This window comes from Paramormyrops kingsleyae, chromosome 16 (genome assembly GCF_048594095.1).
Source record: "Paramormyrops kingsleyae isolate MSU_618 chromosome 16, PKINGS_0.4, whole genome shotgun sequence".
Taxonomy (NCBI): Eukaryota; Metazoa; Chordata; class Actinopteri; order Osteoglossiformes; family Mormyridae; genus Paramormyrops; species Paramormyrops kingsleyae.
In genome coordinates this window covers 31,443,612-31,465,996 of record NC_132812.1, presented here as the reverse complement: position 1 = coordinate 31,465,996, position 22,385 = coordinate 31,443,612, and the positions used below count along the sequence as shown (strand labels likewise).

Here is a 22,385-nt window from a genome sequence, read left to right as displayed (position 1 = left end):
ATGTTTCCTTTGGGTGACATCACTACTGCAAACCACCCCCCCCCCCCAACCCTCAATTACCCCCACCCCCAAGTTCTAAACACAAAATCAGACTGCCTGAGCAAACTGATAGCTTAACCAGAGAAATGTGCACTGATACACTGTTAAGAGAAAAGAAAGAATGAAAAAACACTGGTAAGAAAGGACGCCTTTCTTTTCCTTTTTATGATCGACAACCCTGGTTAAGTAGTTTCATTGTTTCTCTTCCCGTCATTTATCATTTTAATGACAATCGCTGGCAAACGACTAAGGCATGTGTTTGGTTTGGGAAGGGCAGCTGGGACACAGGGACCGTGCTCGGGTGGGAACCTCTAAAACAGCACTGCAGGCTCACAGGTAATGATTTCCCGGTTGATTTCCCTTCACTGAGAGACTCTGTCCAGCGCTGCTTTCTCAGATCTGCTCCTGTCAATCTCCTCACCAGCACCTCTTCTCATGTGATTCTGGCTTTCAGGAGAACAGGGCAAACATCTCATGGTTTTGCACGGCCCGTTCTTCAAGCTTATTCACTATGGGCTTCCTTCAAAATCCCATTTTCCTTTTTAAAAACACAATGTAAACCAGAATCAAAGATATTCATACATTTCTTGCAATATGCACATCCTATGTAGTGAAGTATATTGCAAATAAATACATTTTGTAAGACAGTAATATACAGTAATATACAACCAGGTATGTGTTAGTCTGCCTGAGAACAGTACCAGTCAAAAGTTTGGACACACCTACCCATAAAAAACTTTGTTTTACATTTTACACAGACAAAACCATTAAAACTAAAAATACCATATATGGAATTATGTACTGACATAATCTTGTTGTATTTTATTCTTTTGTCAGCTTAAAGTCATGTAAATTGTGTTTGTGGTCATAGACTCTGTCAAAACGTTCCTGAATATACAGGCAAACCATGAAACAAAGGAGCCAATTATGGGTTTTTAAGTTTTATAATGTTGTCTTTAATTCACATATTTTGTGGATTATTAGACCCTGTAGTTTTCTAAACTAAACCAGAGAGCCCAGAAGGTATGCTTTTAAGCCGAGATCCTGTGACTATCCTTTCCCGAATGTTTTGGTTAGCCTGAGCTCTTCTCCATGTTTCAGACCTGACTGATTCCTCCAAATGAGGAACATTAATCCAGGCCAGCTGCCGGACCACTGTCTCCTTCCTGTTTTGTGTCTCATTGATTGTCTCCTCCCAGTGAGGCCCGGCCCAGAGGGTCACTGTTTCCTGTCGGATCAAGGCTGCCCATCGGAACGGCTTTGAGGGAATGATGGACACATTCCAAGCTGGGTGTATTTGGCTCACTTCCAAGATTTCTCTTACGTAAAAGTTACTCTCAGCTCCAAGGACTAAGTTAAGGATCAGCTTGAGAGACAAGCTGTTTCACTCAAAATAGATTTTCCTCAACTATACCTAAATTATATCTGTCATATAAGTATAGCCATATATAAGAATTCATTAAGAGAGATATGTTGTTTCTCACTGGTGTAACTGGACATCAATGGTTCATTTTATGAAAAAGCTTAGGTCGTTCATTTAAACAAGTACACTGTATATCTCCATGGATATTTAATTGGCACAGTACTGTATGTACAAGTCATCATATTACTATCTTCAACAGCAGCAGCCGGTAACTCCATCCATTTTCTATTCATGGAATCACAGGGGCTCTGTGAGCACCCAGGATGGGGCACCAACCCATCGCAGGGCAAACTCACACACCCAGGATGGGGCAACAACCCATCACAGGGCAAACTCACACACCCAGGATGGGGCAACAACCTATCGCAGGGCAAACTCACACACCCAGGATGGGGCAACAACCCATCGCAGGGCAAACTCACACACCCAGGATGGGGCAACAACCCATCGCAGGGCAAACTCACACACCCAGGATGGGGCAACAACCTATCGCAGGGCAAACTCACACACCCAGGATGGGGCAACAACCCATCACAGGGCACACTCACACACCCAGGATGGGGCAACAACCCATCGCAGGGCAAACTCACACACCCAGGATGGGGCAACAACCTATCGCAGGGCAAACTCACACACCCAGGATGGGGCACCAACCCATCACAGGGCAAACTCACACACCCAGGATGGGGCAACAACTTATCGCAGGGCAAACTCACACACCCAGGATGGGGCACCAACCCATCACAGGGCAAACTCACACACCCAGGATGGGGCACCTGGATGAGGTTGGAGTCATTCATTCACATAAATGTTTCCTTGGTTGATGGCAAACGCAGAACCAGAAGCAAGTAGAAAACTTCATCAATATGAAAGAAAAAACTCAGGGTGTAGGAATCAGGGGGGGCTGTACCAGCTAATATTTTATTTGGGATCCTTCCCTTTAAATACTGACCTTTGCTTTTAAATTATTAACCCCCTCCACAATATCAAGCTCTCTCCTTCTTCGATCTTGTCTCTACAAAACAAAGCAGTTACAGCAGGCTACCTACAGTATTATGTTTAATGAGAAGATTTTCCACCAGAAGGCTGAAAAGCTAAGGCTTGGTGCAAAGCTGTGCGAGCACTGTATCAGCCTCCCTTAACTCGCAACACTGTCTAACAGCCTCATGTGCGTAAATATGCATGATTCATATAGAGAAACATTTCCCTTTTGGGAAAGAATTTGAGTAGAACAATCTGATAATTTGAATCATTTTGGTCATTTAACGACAAAAAATTTAAACAAAAAAGTTCTATGGATATGTTGTCTCAATTGCATAAATAAGACCACATGAAAATTGAAATCATGCAATACTTGTGTTGAAATTAAAGATCAAGGCTTGGACTGATTCAAAAGAGCTGCTATTTTGTTCTCCATGTGTTCTGGCATACCCAGATCATTTGTGCTTTTTATTTATTTTTTTTTAATCCAAATCTGAATGAAATCCATTAACTTTAAGCTATAAATTATACTGTTGCTTTTCCAGTAACTTGTGAGTCACAGACATGATAAATTGAACCCCAAATGCAGTTACATACTGGACATACTGTAAGTACAATGAATTGGCTAATTAATAAGGTGTTTTTCATTATCTTACTTTTAATTCCCCCAGCCCCTGAAAAGAACAAAAACTCTGATCTTCATCAATCTGCTATGCTTAATTTTGGGACATTTACTCTATTTGGTTACATGAATGCTGCAAATGGAATATTGTGCAGCAACAGTGTATACAGTATGCGCTCTGCTTGTCATCTTTGGGGGGTGGCGGAGCGTATGGGGGCTGGGGAACAAAGCTTTTCCCCAAAGTAAGGAAAGTAAACTATGGAATGAGAATGAAAGAGATGAGCTATTTGGATGACCTCATTTCAGAGGGCGTTCCAGCCGTCCTGATAAAATGCCCATGCCACATCTTAATGCTGACTGTGATGTTTCCCAGCATGCACTGCTCAGGCCTGTGCTTTATGGCTTTCTGAATTAAGCAGTCTTGTTAATAACTTTTCCCAATCTCCTGTGCCTCCCCATCTTCTGAGAAAGCAGCCTATTCCTTGCCAAGCTGATTCAGTGTGGTATGTGTGAACATTCACCATTAAATTGATAATCTTGATGCTCGCTTACCCTGTTATTCCTGTACTGGCATAAAAATAATTAATAGATTAGACAAAGGTGAACGTGATTACATTACTGTATCTTTCAAGATCCACATTATACACCGATCAGCTATAACATTGTTATTAAAACCACTGACAGATGAAGTGAATAACATTGATTGTCTTATTACATTAGCAGCTGTCAAGTGTGCCATTATATATTAGACAAGTGAATAGTTGGTTCTTGAAGTTGATGTATTGGAAGCAGGTAAAATGAGTAAGCATAATGATGTCATGGATAGCACTAGGGAACCCTCTTCGTCGTCTCAGCCACGCCCCTCCGGGGATTCCAGTCGATAGGGCTTCCCCGAGGTGTTTGCGTCCTGTCAACCAGTTGTTCTGGCCGTACCGGTTGCTCCCGTTTCAGACACTCTTCTCCCAGCTGTGTCTCGTTTTCCCCAGTTTCGGTGTTACTATATCAGGCAACTCGGCTCTCTGATCAGTGCGAGATCTTCACGGTTTGCCACAACAGAAGATCTCGCCAGTAAGATGGACCCAGCGGATCAGCATTCACGCAAGACAGACACAGAACAAATGGTCTAGGTGCAGAAAGACTCAGGAGTGATTATCGCCAAAATAAGAAACAAAAACCCACCTACCAAACACAACCCAATTCTAACTTAACTAAGTGCAAAACCAACTAACGAGTGCTACTCCTCACTCCCTATCCAAAAAGCATTCACAAAAAGTTCCAAACCAAAACCGGCAATCACTCCCTATGCACCAAACAATCACACAGAACATACATACAGCAAAGCGTCAAAGTTTGAGGGGCGCGCAAAGACGTAAACCAAAAACAAGCAAAAGATCGATAACCAGGAAGTCAAGCAGATGGGGGCAAAAGTACAGAAAAGGGGTAAGGCAAAGAATCGTGAACCAAGGAATCAAAAATGTCATACACGAGTTATCCAAACCAAAGAAAGCAATCCAACAATAATCCAAGAAAATGAGCTAAGCTCCCTAAGTGTGTCTCTGTCCGGCTGTTATCCTGCGCCGGACGGAAGTGACAACGACGTACGGGAATCGAAGGCGGGGCCCGGAGGTGGAGCTAGGGCAGGCCGAGTGGGCATGGTCGTGGGCGGAGTTCGGATGTGGAGGAGGGGTAAAACAGCGGCACGTAACAGGTGTCATGGGGGAGTCAGCAGCAGTCGTTAGCTGCTCTTATTGACTCCGGGGCAGAGGACAGTTTTATTGACGCCACCCTAGTTCAGCAGTGGAGGATACCCACAACACCTATTCAAGTACCCCTGGTGGCTCAATCCCTCACGGGACGAAGAATGGCAACAGTGACCCACGCTACTGTCCCGGTGAGTCTCCGTCTATCTGGCAACCATATTGAGAAGATTTCTCCGTTTATTATTGATACGCCACAGGTTCCATTAGTATTAGGTCACCCTTGGCTCCTCAGGCATAACCCTCAGATTGATTGGGGAAGGGGTTATATCACCGCCAGGGGTCAGACGTGCTATTCCCAGTGTCTACGCTCTGCCCGGTCACCTGTGGCGTCTACAGCTCCAGGGGAGACCCCGGACCTGTCCAAGATACCCGCAGAATACCAGGACTTTCAGGAGGTGTTTAGTAAGTCCCGGGCAGCGGCCCTTCCGCCTCATCGTCCTTTCGATTGTCCCATCGAGTTGCTTCCGGGTACTAGTCCACCTAGGGGACGTCTATATTCCCTTTCTGCTCCTGAGAGGACAGCCATGGAGGAATACATAGGACAATCTTTAGCAGCTGGCATCATTTGATCATCCTCATCACCCGCGGGGGCGGGTTTCTTTTTCGTTGGCAAGAAGGACGGTTCGCTCCGCCCTTGTATTGATTATAGGGGCTTGAATGAGATCACTGTTAAGAACCGTTACCCCCTGCCGTTGTTATCTTCTGTTCTGGATCAGTTACAGGGGGCACGGTTCTTCACGAAACTGGACTTGAGGAACGCCTACCATCTTATCAGGATCAGGGAGGGTGACGAGTGGAAGACCGCATTTAACACGCCCACTGGTAACTATGAGTATCTGGTGATGCCTTTTGGGTTCGGGCTTCGTGTTCGTGTAACTGGATGACATACTGATCTTTTCCCGGAATGAGAGGGATCATGTGCAGCATGTACGCGAGGTCCTGCAGAGGCTCCTTGTGAACGGTTTATTTGTGAAAGCTGAGAAGTGTGAGTTCCATCAACGCACCATCTCTTTTTTGGGTTTCATTCTTGCAGAGGGCACGGTCAGAATGGATTCCGCCAAGGTGAGGGCGGTCAGTCAATGGCCGCAGCCTCGCACACGGAAGGATCTGCAGCGTTTTTTAGGGTTCGCTAATTTTTACCGATGTTTTATCCAGGGTTATAGTATGGTAGCTGCTCCTCTCACGGCTCTCACGTCCAAGGTTCCTTTCCAGTGGACTCCTGCTGCCCAAGACGCCTTCACTAACCTACGGAATACGTTTACATCTGCTCCCATTTTGCAGTTACCTGATCCGTCTCGCCAGTTCATCGTCGAGGTGGATGCCTCGGGTTCAGGAGTTGGGGCCATTTTATCCCAGCGCTCCGTTGAGGATAACAAGGTGCACCCCTGTGCCTTTTTTTCCCGTAAACTGTCGGCGGCCGAAAGGAATTACGACATCGGTAACCGCAACTGCTGGCGGTGAAGTTGGCTCTGGAGGAATGTAGGCACTGGTTGGAGGGGACAACGGACCCATTCCTGGTCTTGACTGACCATAAGAACCTCGCGTACTTACGCACCGCTAAACGCCTGAATGCCCGCCAGGCTAGGTGGTCTCTGTTTTTTGCTCGTTTTCACTTTCTGTTCTCATTTAGACCAGGAGCGAAGAACGGCAAGCCGGACGCACTTTCTCGTCAGTTCGAGGGGGAGACTCGTAATGACGACCCCGGTCCCATCCTGCCTCCCAGCCGTTTCATCGGAGCTGTAGCCTGGGGTATTGAGGAGACCGTCCAGGCAGTTCAGCGATTCTTCCGTCCTCCTGCAGGGGGGCCTCCAAACAGGCTCTACGTACCCAAGTTTCTACGTTCTCGAACACTCCAGTGGGGACATGCGTCTCTCTTAGCTTGCCACCCAGGAGTTCGGGGAACTGTAACCCTCCTTAAGCAACGTTTTTGGTGGCCCACAATGCTTCGGGACGTTCGGAGCTACATCGCTGCTTGCCAGGTTTGTGCACGAAACAAGACTCCGTCCCAGTCTCCAGCTGGTCTATTGCAACCCCTACCTGTTCCTCGGCGACCCTGGTCACACATTGCTGTGGATTTCGTGACTGGCCTTCCTCTATCAGCGGGGAACACAGGCATTCTTACGGTGGTTGACCGATTCTCTAAGGCTGTTCACTTTATCCCCATTCCTAAACTCCCTTCTGCAAGCGAAACTGCTCTACTACTAGTCGACAATGTATTCAAGCTTCATGGATTGCCTACTAACATTGTTTCCAACAGGGGTCCTCAGTTCGTGTCACGTTTTTCTGCAAGTTACTCGGCGCCACCGCAAGCTTGTCTTCAGGTTTTCACCCTCAGACTAACGGTCAGACGGAACGTGCCAACCAGGATTTGGAGCGCATGTTGCGCTGTCTGGCTTCTGACTCTCCCAGTTCATGGAGTAGATACCTCTCTTGGATTGAATATGCACACAATTCCCTACCTGTGTCTGCTACAGGGTTGTCTCCTTTCCAGTGCTGCCTGGGATACCAGCTTCCTCTGTTTCCGGCCCTAGAAGAAGAGGTCACGGTACCTGCGGTGCATCGGTTCCTGCAACGCTGTCATCACACGTGGCGCCTGGCCCGTTCTTCGTTGCTTCAATCCAGAGCACGGATGGAACGTTATGCGAATAAACGCCGGTCACGCGCACCTGTCTACCGGGTTAGGCAGAAGGTTTGGTTGAGCACCCGTTACCTGCCTCTACATGTCCAGTCCCATAAGCTGGCTCCTCGTTTTGTTGGTCCGTTTCCAGTCTCTAAGGTGGTTAGTCCCTCAGTGTTGCGGTTGCAGCTTCCACGCTCCATGCGGCGCATCCATCCGGCTTTTCATGTGTCTCTGCTTCGACCTCATGCAACCAGTCCTCTGGCTTCCCCGAGTCTGCCTCCGCCCCCGCCCCGGTTGGTGGATGGGGGCGAGGTGTTCACAGTCCGCCGTCTGTTGGATGCACGCCGCAGGGGACGGGTCTCCAGTACCTGGTGGACTGGGAGGATTATGGCCCAGAGGAACGCTCCTGGGTGCCGGCACGTTTTGTTCTTGATCCTTCATTGATAGCGGACCTTCATTGTCGTCGTCCTGACCTCCCGTCTCGTCCGCCTGGAGGTGGTCGTCGGGGGGGGGGGGGGGGGGTACTGTCATGGATAGCACTAGGGAACCCTCTTCGTCGTCTCAGCCACACCCCTCCGGGGATTCCGGTCGATAGGGCTTCCCCGAGGTGTTTGCGTCCTGTCAACCAGTTGTTCTGGCCGTACCGGTTGCTCCCGTTTCAGACACTCTTCTCCCAGCTGTGTCTCGTTTTCCCCAGTTTTGGTGTTACTATATCAGGCAACTCGGCTCTCTGATCAGTGCGAGATCTTCATGGTTTGCCCTGAGTTCGAGCGTTTTTTCCGGTGTGTGTTTCCCTGTGTTCTGACCTCTGCTACGTTTTCTAGACTCCGAGATTCTGCCTGCCCCCTTTCTGGACCAACGCCGATCACCCGACCACTGCCTGGACCCTTGACTGTGTTTTTCGTCTTTGCCCCTTTCTGGACCGACGCCGATCGCCCGACCCCTGCCTGGGTTCCCGACCGTGTTTTTCGCCTCTCCCCCGTCTGTACCGAAGCCGATCAACCTGCCTCCCCGCCTGAGTTTCAGCCACGCTCTCAGGCTTGGTCCTGGGAACTTCTGATCTTCCTACAAGAAGAATATAATAAACAATCAGGACTTACAGCTTGCCGCATCAGTGTCCGTCTTCTTGCATCCACAACAAATGATTTGAGTGACTCTGACAAGGGCCAAATTGTGACGGCTAGGGTCAGAGCATCTCCAGGACGGCAGACCTTGTCAGGTGTTCCCAGTATGCAGTGGTCAGTACCTACCAAAATTAGTCCAAGGAAGGCCAATGGGGTCATGGGCAGCCAAGGTTTATTGGTGCACATGGGGAGCCCAGGCTGGCCCGTTTAGTCCAATTCCACAGGAGAGCTACTCTAGCACAAATTTCTGAAAAGGTTAATGCTGGCTATGAGAGAAATGTGTCAGAAGACACAGTGCATTACAGCTTGTTGCATTTGGGGCTGCGTAGCTGCAGACCAGTCAGCAGAGGTGGAAAGTACAGGTTCAGAAAGCACAAATCCAGACCAATATTTTGTTTCAACCAACCAGTTGAGTACTCTGTGACTGTGACTCTATATACTCAACTGGTTGGTTGAAACAAAATCTTGGTCTGTATTGGTACTTTCTGAACCTGAGCTTTCCACCTCTGTCAGTCAAAGTACCCATGCTGACTCCAGCGAAAGTGCCTACAATGGAGATATGAGCATCAGAACTGGACTAAGGATCAAATGGATTAAGGTGGCCTGTTCTAATGAGTCATGTTTTTTGTTACATTATGTGGATGGCCGGGTCAATCCAATCCAGCATCTGTTGGATGTGCTGGACAAACAGGTACAATCCAGAGAGGCCCCATCTCACTACTCAGTCACATTTCATTGCAATGTTGACCCTGTGCTAACTTGCATATGACAAATAAATTAAACTGAGAACTGAGAACTAACAGGATGTAAAAGATCTGCTGCTAATGTCTTGGTGCCAGAAACCACAGGACACCTTCAGAGGTCTTGTGGAGTCCATGCTTCAGTCGGTAAGGGCTGGTTTGGTGGCATGAGGGGGAACAACAAAATATTAGCCAGGTGGTTTTAATGTCAGAGTTGATCAGTATATATCTCAAGAAGTTTTTTTCATAATTTTCTTAGTTATAAACACTAAACTGACGGCAGTACATCTACAAGTGAGAAGTTATTAATACAATGAAACTGTTGTTCTTTCAAACTGTACTGGTTTAGCGATCTGCCTTCTTTCAACAGCCCAGTCAACATTAAAACACTTCTTTTATGCTGAGGCCAAAATGATAATAGTAAACAATAATCATCCATTTAAATCAGAGGGATTGTCAGTATTGTTTAAAATCAGGAAATGATTTCTGCATCCCTTCAAATGAAAATATCTGGATTTATCTTAGGCCAGATTTTACGACATTTATTTTTTTTCTGTAGTTTTCAAATGTCATAGTGCTTTTTGAAGCACTAAACTCTTTAATTTAATACTTTTGGTCCACGTGGCCAAGTTCAAAACCATATTTATGTTATGAATACCACTTACATGTGAGTAAAATCACATCTTGATTAGTGATTTAGCGATTCTGTTCTGATGTGGTTATCTTTATGGCAGACTCTGAAGTCATATTTTTAAGGCCAGGTGTTTCTGAATGCCAACAGATGCAGTTCAAACATGAGGATTAAGCAAACTGTGCACCACCAGGCTTTTTCTTGAATATATACATACATATATGTCCACCTATCCATATATTGTCTGTACCTGCCTAATCTGTGCGTGGTTAAGGGGAACGGACTCCACCCTAGAAGCTACAGGTGCAATGCAGGAAATAACCCAAGATTTGTCAATCACAAAACAAGCATAGAGACAGGGACACCCTGGACAGGATAGCAGTTCATTGCAGGGCACATGCATATTTACACATCATGGGAGATTTGGACTATGGAAGGACATCCATGTGACAGGGGAGAACATGCACACTCCTAAAATGCAGAGCAGAAACCAGACTCAACCCCTCCCCCCCACACCCCTAGCCCTGGGGAAGTGAGGAAACAGAGAGGAAACAGAGCTACCCACTTGAAAAACCACGCTGACTAAAATGAAATGAACAAATCATAACTCACTTTGTTTCAGATGTAGCACAAAAGACACTGAGGCTCATTGTATGGAACGGGAAGTGGTGATAAAGTTCAGCAGAATTATACAGAGAATATAAACCACTTAAAAAAACTGACGCTGTTACAGGACGAGCCTTTAGCCCTCTTTGGTCCGAGTGCACGACTGGGCAGGGAGCACAGATCTGAGAAATTATATAAAAGGGCTGTCAAAGTCTTTTAAATGGCCATTAATATTATGAATGATATGTCTATGATCTATTCATGTACTGTATTGCAAACCAAAATATAAGGTACAAGCAACTTCCACTGGGTTCACCTCACATTCCAAAAAAGGTGTGTGTGTGTGTGTATTATGTTTATATTACATTGTGGGGACCAAATGTCCCCTACAATTTAATAAAAATGTGTTATTTTGACATTGTGGGGACCATTTTTCAGGTCCCTGCAAAGATCTGTGAATGCAATCAAAAAACGAAAAATGCCAAAAGTCTTGTATTTTGTTTGGTTGCTTATGGTTAGGGTTAGGGCTGGGTTGGCGTTAAGGTCGTCATGTTGGGATTAGACTTTTCCCCATAGAAATAAATGGAGAGTCCACACAAAGACATAATTACAAACCTGTGTGTGTGTGTGTGTGTGTGTGCCTATCCCAGGTTATTCCCTGCCTTGTGCACGTAGCTTCTGAGATAGGATCCAGACCCCCACAACCCTGCATAAGTTGGTATAGAAGATGGATGGATGGATGGACTAGGGAGAAGAAACCCAAAGCTCAGTACAGCTTTATGTATTTCTCTCAGCACAAATTGTTATACACAGTAACATGCCACTATATAAATGAAGACTGGCAGGTTAAATCAATGATAATGCACAGCTAGAAACCTTGGATAAAAATAACTTCTCATTGAGATTGAGGGACTAATCAACTTACTACAGAATACTTATGACAATAGATCATGATGGTGACCTACTCCAGGAAGTTAATTCATTTTTTGATACGCACTTTGCAGCAGTCCATAGATGGCTGCCTATTGAAAGACTAGCCAGAGGAAGTCGCTTCTAGACTGACTTCTAAAGCCAATAATTCCCATAATATGTTATAAGACTTTTAGAAGATCGCAGTTTCTTCTCCAGACTAGGGTCGCACAATTCTGGGTGAAATATGAATTGCTATTTTCTCTCATGATTCTTGAGCAGTACATATGTTTATTATTATTATTATTGTTGTTGTTATTGTTGTTCTTTGTTTTGCATTACATAGGACATTAACAATATAAAGTAGAGAAGCACAATGTATCAGTTATCGGTTTTGACCGATATTCATTAACAATGAAAATTTCTACATCAGTCTCATGTTTCAATCTTGGCCGATATTGCCACCCTATATTTAAACTTTATCAATATTGTACCGACGGGCAGAACGAGGCATCGCAAGCATAGTGAAGGATGAAAAGACTTGCTTGCTGGGACAGAACGCGCTCTTTGTTCTAGTCCTAAAGAGGACTGAAACAGGCACCTAACAAACACTGAACCAAATATAACCAGGGACAGCCAGGGAGGCAAGATGCTGGGCATCAAAGTACACATATGGTGTGAGATTCATACACCGCAAAGGACACGTGAGGATAGTACAGGGTGCACATAAGACATGGGTAAAATCACACGACAATAGGGAATGCAACTGTAACTATGACTAGAACATCAGGACAGACGTGGGGCTATTTACAATTACCGGCAGGGCATGCTGGGACATGCAGAGATAGCATCACCAAAGGAGCTACTTAGGACTGTAAAGACATAAGTGAAAAAATGGTGATTTATTGCATTGGACAATCAGTCATTTTCTCTATTGTCGGCTCATTCACCACTTATAAGAGGTCTCCATGTTCGGGGCCATGACATGTTCATAATTTATTATTAAATCTGGCCCACAGATCAATCTTTCATTATCCACAGAATAAAGAACGACGTAACGTACTGTAGTTCCGTTAATCCGTGCCGGGAAGCTTGGCAGGTTTCATCATCAGCAATCCACGCACCCCCGCGACTGGCGAGTGACTCTACCGAACTGAAATACAGCAAAGAGAGAATAAAGTTCCACATAGCAGTCACAATGCTGCAGAACAAACACACACACACACACACACACACACACAGGTTTGTAATTATATCTTTGTGGGGACTCTCCTTTCATTTCTATGGGGAAAATTCTAATCCCAACATGACGACCTTAATACAGTTTCTGCTGATCATTCTGGAGGCCAAGATGGAGAGCCTAAATAATAGACAGAATTAAATACTGTATTATTGGCCCTTGTTTGAAAACAAACATTTTCTAGAATCCACTGAACAAGAATGTCAGTGACTTCTAAAACCCACACATAACACATGGATCACTTTAATACTTATGTCCTCTAGCCTGGTATTTTCTGGTCTGAGTGTAACCACAGGAGAATGGCAGTTGCACCAAAACCAGCAGTATAACCAAAATAGTACTTTTTGATAAGTAACAAAAACATCCACACGCAATAAGGCATGCCGCATCATCTCAATCCAAAGAAGAGCATCAGGAATAGCTAATTTGGCCTTAATGCGTCCTATTTATAGTATGAAGGTTGGCCGTACATATGGCTCCTAAGAAGCACTTCTCTTAGCTCAACCCAGCTGGGCCCCATTTATCTATCCAATTAATGTTTTTTTCCCAGAGCCAGCTGAGATTTATTAGTAAATGTTGTATTAAAAACCTGCTGGACTCGGTTTTGTGTTTATTGCTGAGAAAATGCTAATAAAAAAATAAAAAATTTGATACGCACCAATCAGACTTGAACCACCTGCCTAATTTTTACTGACAAAACAGCTCTGACCCATTGAGGCATAGACTCCACATGACCTCTGAAGGTGTCCTGTGGTATCTGGTACCAAGACGTTAGCAGCAGATCCTCTAAGTCCGTAAGTTGTGAGGTGGAGCCTCCATGGGTTGGACTCGTTTGTCCAGCACGTCCCACAGCTGCTCGATTGGATTGAAATCTGGGGATTTTGGAGGCCAAGTCAACACCTTGAGCTCTTTTCCATGTTCCTCACACCATTCCTGAACAATTTTTGCAGTGTGACGGGGTACAATATCCTCCTGAAAGTGGCCACTGGCATCAGGGAATTCCATTGCCATGATGGAGTGTACTTGGTCTGCAGCAATGTTGAGGTAGGTGGTACGTATCAAAGTAATATGCGCATGCATGCCAGGACCCAAGCAGAACATTGCCCAGAGAGTCACACTGCTTCTGCCAGCTTGCCTTCATCCCACAGAGCACTCACATGCCCACCGTTGGCACTTCCAGCAGTGGACAGGAGTCAGCATGGGCACTCTGACTGGGCTTGGGCTAGGCAGCCCCCATGCAGCCCCTATGCAGCCTCTATGCAGCCCCTATGCAGCCTCTATGCAGCCCCCATGCAGCCCCTATGCAGCCCCCATGCAGCCCCTATGCAGCCTCCATGCAGCCCCTATGCAGCCCCCATGCAACCCCCATGCAGCCCCCATGCAGCCCCTATGCAGCCCCCATGAAGCAAGCTGCGATGTGCTGTCTGTTCTGACACCTTTCTATCTTAGCCAGCTTAATGTTTTTTCAGCAATTTGTGCTACAGCAGCTCTCCTGTGGAATTAGACCTGACAGGCCAGCCTTTGCTCCCCAAGTGTATCAACGAGCCTTGGGCACCCATGGCTCCGTCACCAGTTCATTTTTGTTAGGTACTGACCACTGCATACTGGGAACATCACACAAGACCTGTCATTTTGGAGCTGCTCTGACCCAGTGGTCCAGCCATCACAATCTGGCCCTTGGCAAAGCTGCTCAGAGCCTTATACTTGCAGAGTTGGGCTGCGCTGAACAAGGAGACACAGCTATTCTCTACCACATGGGGATGGGGTTGATGTGCTTAGTCCTTAGTGACCACCCCAGACATGCAGGGGAATCCTTGTGGGAGATGACTGCGAGACTGCTGGGTGAAGCACTGCAAGTGCCCCCACAATCCCCCCGAATGGGGACTCAGCAGCTGGTTTTTTGGGCATATGGGACAGTGATGGGGGCACTGTGTGGTGCAGCGGGTGAGGATGCTGTACCTGTGCTGGGAAGGTCGCCAGCATGAATCCCACAGACGGCAGAGTGCTGTCACTGCAGGGGCCTTAAGCAAGGACCTTATCCTCCAGCTGCTCTAGGGATGGATCCCTGCTTTCTCAGAAACGTATATCGCTTTGGATAAAAACATTTACGTCATGAAAGCAATGATGGACTGTGATGCATTTTTTAGATTTTTGTCTGGAGCGGCTGCTGACTGTGATCCAGCAGTGGAGTTTTTTATTATGATTATTTTCATTTACTTTATTATTATTATTATTATTGTTGTTATTATTATTGTTATTAATGATAATAATAATAGTAATAATAATAATAATATGTGAATTGTGACCACTGCTAATGGTAATCAGGTGGTGGGGGGGATTACAGTAGGTGTTTTATATTGCAGTTTTCTGCGCGTTTAATCACGACCGGCACCATCTGCAATGAGATGCTGGAGGAGTGTGAAACGTGGGCCGGTGGGAGTGATGAGTTCGGGGGACAAGCCCCACTACTCATCTGTAACAAATAAGGAATTTAATAAAGTCCATTCTGTGTCTTTGTGTGAGAGGCCGGACACCCCATAAATCTCCCTCTTTCTTCTGCGCTTGTGTCCCATGGGTCTGTTCACCACCCTGTAGTTCTTCACACGTTAGCTATGAAATTGCTTCCTGAGACCCAAAGTGCACCTTTCACCATTTGACTACTGACACTAACATTATGAATGATTCAAGAACTCAAGGCCTTAATGGAGACGAATCAGGATTCCTAGAATTGTCCTAGATTGGTGGCACAGTGAGGGTTTGAATCCTGCACCTGTTTTGTTCTGTAGAAGTTGCATGTTCTTCTAACATAGCTCAATACAGTTAGTGATCTGACGCCTCTCAGTCACCCATGATGAGTGTGTGTCCTGTGAGGGACTAGCATCCTATCTGAGTGTATCTGCATTGCCTTGTTCCCTCTGCTGCGTGGCATGAATAATAATAATAATAATAATAATTATACATTTTATTTGTATTGCACTTTATATTTTAGCAATCTCAAAGTGCTACAGAGTAAAAATAAAGTAATAAAACAGGAAAATCTATAAAATACTTAAAAAAAATGTCTTTCTAAAAAGATGAGTTTTTAGGTTTTGTTTAAAGCATGAGATGCAGGCAGCTACAACCCTGCAAGGGAACAGATGGAAGCGGGATGCAGATGCATCATCATCAACGTTCTACATAACATTTCTTCAGCACGTCACCAAATGTCCAGCAGAATAAATCGACTGGCTGGTATCCTTTTTAGTTTACCTTTTATAGGGATGATGCCATATTAAGTGATAACTTTAACATTTCTTTACAGTCTTTGTGGCTCTCCCTATGATTTCATAGTGCCCAAAATAGAAGCAAGCCCTCTGATGTTGCATAATGATTTAAATACTTTATTTTTCTACTTGTATATGTCTTCTGATGAAAACAGCTGCATTCAAGATACTGAATGCTTGATCACAAGATGCCTTAAATATGAAACATGCCTTCTGAAGCAAGTTGGTATCATAAACTGTTTACCAGCATTGTTCTCCTGAATACTTCCTTTCGAGACGCGTGTGGCCTCCCTTCTATGAATGGGAAATTCCACTGTTCACAGGCCATGGGTCTGGAATATGCTTTGCCATCACGTCACATGCCGTAAGGCTGTCCTGCTCAGACACAGATCTTTTATCTTGCCTTTGTCACTTAGCATGTCCGGATGCCTCTGGGTCATAAGGAGCCCCATTTCCCATAATAAGTAGGAGATTTTTTTTAACAATAGTAAGAATGCACATTGCACATAAGAAGTCCATGTGATAACCAGCTGGCCACCTAATTTCAAAGGAGGCAGAATACCTGCAGTTCAACCTCTACATTTTTGGTATCTTGACAAGGTGATACATATTATAATGGTTTATATAAAGACATTTCTAACATTTAACACATCATGTCCTTTAACAATTACAAAAGCATGCCATTTTTTAAAATTTTTTTTTTTTACAAAAAAAGCTTATTTGTAAAATCGTTTTTGGCTCACCAGTAAGATTTATTCCTGTGGGTAAAATAATTCTTAGCAGATTATTCAGTGCATTTTTAACAGTGCTGTAATCCGGTCTTTGGTTGTAATGGCTTCCTGCTTTTGTGTCGATCCCTGGAAAGTGTTTATATTTGCCAGGACTTTGCAGTATATTACAGATAAAAAATATATGACAAAATCTGCCTGCTAGGTGTGTTTTGGATGCTCTCCAAACGACAGAAGGTTAATGAGTGTTAATGACTGCTCTACACGCTCGTGTTAAGGCTCCTTGGAGTCTGCTGCAGGGCTACATTTAAAAGAATATCATACCAGCTTCTTGAGAAAAATTTAGCCCAACAGGCCAAAAAAGACTGAAGAAATTTAACCCACAAATCAACCATGTCCAGACCGTGTAAGCTCTGAAAATTGTTTGGACCGTGATAAAATCCATTATGGCTTGATGGGTGCATCATGCCACTGTGTAAAAGCTGCATCTGTATCCTGCCAGCTGCTCAAAAAGATCTGCTCTCATCTATTTAACAATGGTGTTATTTTCTGCAACACTTGTGGTTCATTGATGATGGAAGATTCAGTGCTGATACATTAAAATACAAATGGCACAAGATCCATAAATATCTCTGGCCTCACTCATAAAATTTTGATCCAGTTCTTGTAGTACAATTAGTTCTCAGTTCAAAAATTCTATTTGTTAATGTCTTTACAACTGAGAAATAAAACAATACAGTAATTAGACGTGGGCTCATAGATGAAGCATGACATATTATGGCACAAAATTCAGCAAAGTACCTCATGTGGAATTTGTGTGAGTTCCAACAATGTCAAGCACCTGTTTTCTAATATCTGCACTGTCTGCCTGATGAGCCAAGGGGAGACGCCTTCAAGTCTGATAACCGTAACCGAAATCTCCTAAATCCCTCAGTATCCCTTACAAAGCTGGTCCCTGTGCCTGAGGATGAGAACAAGGCCTCCAAGTCTGGTTTGCCTGTGGTCTGGCTGTCTAATCACTGCATTCTGACAGAGACATGTAATGACATTACACCATGAAACAATAAAGCCCAGGGACTAATCAGAACAACTTGCACAATAACTGAGAGCGATGATCACTCAGCTAGCCATGCTTACACCATAATAGTTCTATTGTTGGATTCTCATTGATTTAATCGCCATTACCAATGTGCATATGCAAGCTGCATGACCATATGTTTTAGTTAGTACTACATCAATATTTTATGATGCATTTCAGATTTGTACTTGTAATATAATTCTCAACAAATATGATCTGGTATGCACATGCAGAACACGGGTTCACTATACTACATCTACTAAAATGTAATAGTTTAATTGAATTTTCTAATTAATTAATGTTGGCAAGTTTAGATAGACAGACAGACAGACAGACAAATAAATACAAACACATAAACATGTATAACCACAGGAGCGCATGCCAGGAAACTCAAGGCAGGGAACATCCTGCACAGGATGTCGGTCCAGTACTGGGGTGGCCAAACACAAGCACTGGTTAACGGTATTTTTTAATGGTAGGAGGAAAGCTGACATGCCCAGCACGTCCTGAGGGTGTGCAGTGACAATGCCGTAATCCGAGACAATAAGCCACCATCCCTCTTTTGAAATTGTAACATTTCTTCATTTTTTAAAAAATACATAATAAATTCATATCTGCAGAGTTAATTTTGTTATATCATAATTTAAGTCAGTGCCTTCATTGCAACCAAGTTTGTTGTTTTTTTCAGTAAAAATGAGAGATGGAACCTCTTATCTGGTTTAATAATTCCAGCTGAGCTATCATTTGAACTATTTTTGAAAAGACAATACATTTTTTAAATTGGCTCATAAGACAGAAAGCAATTCATTATGTGTGTCTGCTTGCCTGATTGTTATTTTAATGATACACGTCTCTGGGTGCTTCCCAGCTTAACACTGTCTCACTCCCTCCCGTCTAGCACACCCCCTGCCTCACGCCTTCTGCTTCCTGGGCTGTGACCTGCACTCCTGCTTCACTGCGACTCCGAACTGGATTTGTAGTAGTGTAAGACTTATGGATTAAGTATTGAACTTTATCGTCATTTTTAGCAAACAGCCAGAAGTTAGCCAGAAATGTATTAGCCAGAATCACAGTTAGCTATGCATGACCATTCAGCAGGTCTCCCCCCTGCTGGTAAGATCTCCTTCAGCTCCCCATTCAACACTTCCTGTATACACTGCAGCTTCTCAGGCAGAGTCGGTCTGTAAGACTTTGGGTTAAATGCAACAGGGTGCTGTCAGGCCATTTCTGTGCTATTCTTGTCGCAGTCAGGAACAGACTCACATTTTCCAAACAGCACGGTGCCAGCCACTAATAATAATAATATGATATAAATGATATTTTTATTACGTTAAGGAACCATTTCAGTCATGGGCCATCAGGGGCCCGCTGAGCAGGCTTGTCATGGTAATCTTGCAAATTTCCAATGTTCACATGTCCTTAGTGTTACTGATATAAGCTGCAGACTCCCATCGTGTAGCAAAGCCCAAGACCATCCGGATACAACCGGGGGCATAGACCTGTTTTGAAGAGCCAGATGAAGTATATTTACGTGAAGCTAATTCATCATACATGGGCGGATTATGACCTCAGCAGAGCAGGAATTCAAGCCAAATAGCACATTTCACACAAGCTCATCATCCAGGTCGTGCAGTGTTACTATTATCTATTATCTGTCTTTCCACTGTACAAAATGTCACATGTAGGCAGACGAGGTAAGAATAGACTCTCCAGTATCGAAGTTAGATGCTTATTTATAACTTGTGGTAATGCAATTCTTATTTGATGGTATTTCCCACTAATAATAAAGATAATGATGATGATGAAGCTTTATTGATCCCCACAGGGATGTTTTCTCATTTTTCTTGAGAAAACTTTAGCCAAAAAGAGACTGAAAAAATGTGAACCGCAAATCAGCCATGTTCATGCCCCACATTTTAATTAGAGGGTTTTCTCAGTGTTTGCGTCTCTTGCCTTGCTTGCTATATAACTCCTAGCAAAGGCTGTTTGGCAAACATCTGTACTCCTTGGAACCTTTGGCTGGTTGGTAAGTGTCTGTCAATAGCTGCTACTCCATGGTCTCTGGTGATGTGTAATAAGTCAGAAGAGGAGTTTCACTTCCAGGCATAGCAGTTAGCATGTCTGGTCAGGTGAATTTTTGTTTGCATTCTGGAATCCTGAGGTTCATCATGACCTGGAACTGGATAACCAGGTATGTATATATAAACTTATTCTTTGTTTATTTGTGGTCCAACCAGTAGTTTTGGATGTGGCTCTTCTTGAGCTACATGTAGGTGAGAGCAAGCATGTCAATGAAGGGCAGACGCTTGTAGCAGCACCCAAGGAGCTGGGGGTTAGGGTCTGTGCTCCAGGGCCCACAGACGTGAGTATTCTGATGAGGCCGGGGCTCAAACCAGCAACCTTCCAATCACAGGCACAGAAGCTTAACCTACTGAGCCGCAAGTTCCCTCCATAATATCTAAAATGTTGAAAATAATCAAGATACTGCATGGGCATACTTGTGTTATATGTAAAGTAATGTACTCATTAGGCCATCATTATTTTTCATATTGGAGAGTTTACCTTAATTACCTAATTTACTTAATTAAGAGGCTGTTACATGAATGAGGTTCAGTACTGGCCCCACACAGGGTTTGATTTTGACCCTTAATAGGAAAGAATTATATGTTACTAGTCCCTCATAGACAATGCAGTCCATATCTACCAGCATGTGCTCATCTTCGGATGAAGACATATATTAGGCCCAGCATGTGTGGAGTCATTACAGACTTCAGAGGCTGACCACACTTATTTAATTTGGAGTCTAACTGAAAGCAGAGCTAATCAGCTACCCACTGGTCCACAAATGCTTTAAGTCATTAATCAAGTACACCTACATGTAGGCACGAGAGAACAAAATCTTAAATTAAAGCTCATTGTGTTACTTAAGCAAATGTTACAGTTCCAGAAATGAGACTTTAGGGGGGAAAATGAATAGAGTCCAACAAAGGTTAATACAAAAATGCATACTTCTATGGAAAGCTTTAACCAATTCGATGCACTTTCTTTAGAAAATATATAATCAAGAAAATGTGTGGGATTTTATTCTTCTCTTTCATTTAAAATCAGCTCTGCCTGACTATCAGTTCTATAAAAACCAGGATCATAATGATGGTTTCCATATCTGGGAGGCTTCTTGCTTTAACAGGAACCTTTTCACAGAAAGATTTCCAGTTATAAGTTACCTCACACCATCGAAGCAGCACAGCAGGTAAAATACAATAGGACGATAAGGACATGCAGGCAATGATGCTTAATTGTAGGGGGTTGCTGAAGGTTTAATGTCATGCACACTCATCTTCACAGAGAATCTGAAGGAGCTCGAACTGCAGAGTTGAAACATACATCCTACGTTTTAATTAAAAGTTTTTCAGAGTTCTGAAACTACAAAGGATGTATCTCTTGCCTTGTTCCTTTAACTCCTAGGAACGGTTGTAGCTTGACAAACATCTGCACCGCTTGAGCCTTTGGCTGATCGGAAAGTGTCTGTCAATAGCTGCTGCTCCATTGTCTCTGGTGATGTGCAGCAAGTTAGCTAGAGGAGTTACACTTGCAGGTATAACAGTATAACATATCTATATAAAGACATGTCTGTTCAGGTGAATTTTTGTTTTGTTTCGCTATCCTGAGGTTGATCATGACCTTGTTCTAGATAACCAGGTGGGCGGATGGTATTTATTTTATAACACGGATACCTCCAAGGTTTGTAGTTTTGATAGAGACATAGAGCCTACGTGTGAATCAAACTGGTTAGAAATTATATTATTAAAATAATGAAAAAGGAAGATCCCTGCAGGCAATGTATAGACTGTTTCTCTGTATCTTGTTGGAGCCGCACCACTCTGTCCTGGCTGATACAATGTCACATGTGGTAATCAGGCCAAAAGCATTTTGGATATCCGCAATAACTAATAAATTAGCCTGCACTGCTTTGACTCTTCAGATTAATATGTTTTTCTGGGGTTTACAGGAAAACGTCATCCTGTAGCCATTAAACTGAGGTGAAAGTGCAAAGAGTTCAGGCGCCTAATCATGACACTGATAACAAATACTGTTATCAAAGCACTAACTATCAAGGCTTTCCAGGAAATGATTCTATCCCATTATAGTGCAATGTGAAGTGCACAAATATATCATGGAGCAAGCATCAAAACAAATACAAAACTTGTTTTTCCAGCAAGCAGAATCCTAACCAACTCAGTTGTATATGTTTGTGTGTGTGTGTATGTGCATATTTGTGTGAATGTATGTATGTATATATACACTGTGTGGTACTACCAGTAGTTCTGGATGTGGCGTGATGAGAATTCTCATGTTGCTGCAGTGTTCAAGGAGACTCAAAAATGGTTTGCCGTGTAATTCCATGATAATGTGACAGTGATTCATTTATGACTCGCATCAGCACACTTATGGCGACATAGTGGTGCAGTAATTAGCACTATGTCCTTAGACCTCTGGAACCTGGGTTCAAGTATTTGCCTCTGGCTTCATGTGTGTGGCGTTTGCATATTCTCCCTGTGTTGTTGGGGAGTCTCCTCTGCCTACTCTGGCTTTCTCCCAAAGTGTAAAAACATGGTAAGGT

The 22,385-nt window shown here is 43.9% G+C and overlaps 1 long non-coding RNA gene across 1 annotated transcript; it reads left to right on the top strand.

Moving 5' to 3' along the window:
- The first annotated feature begins 94 nt into the window (after positions 1-94).
- On the top strand, positions 95-3,851 carry LOC111850256 (uncharacterized). The gene is made up of 3 exons (XR_002839750.2): positions 95-174; positions 317-375; positions 1,239-3,851. It is a non-coding gene; the product is annotated as an uncharacterized lncRNA (long non-coding RNA).
- Positions 3,852-22,385: the final 18,534 nt, after the last annotated feature.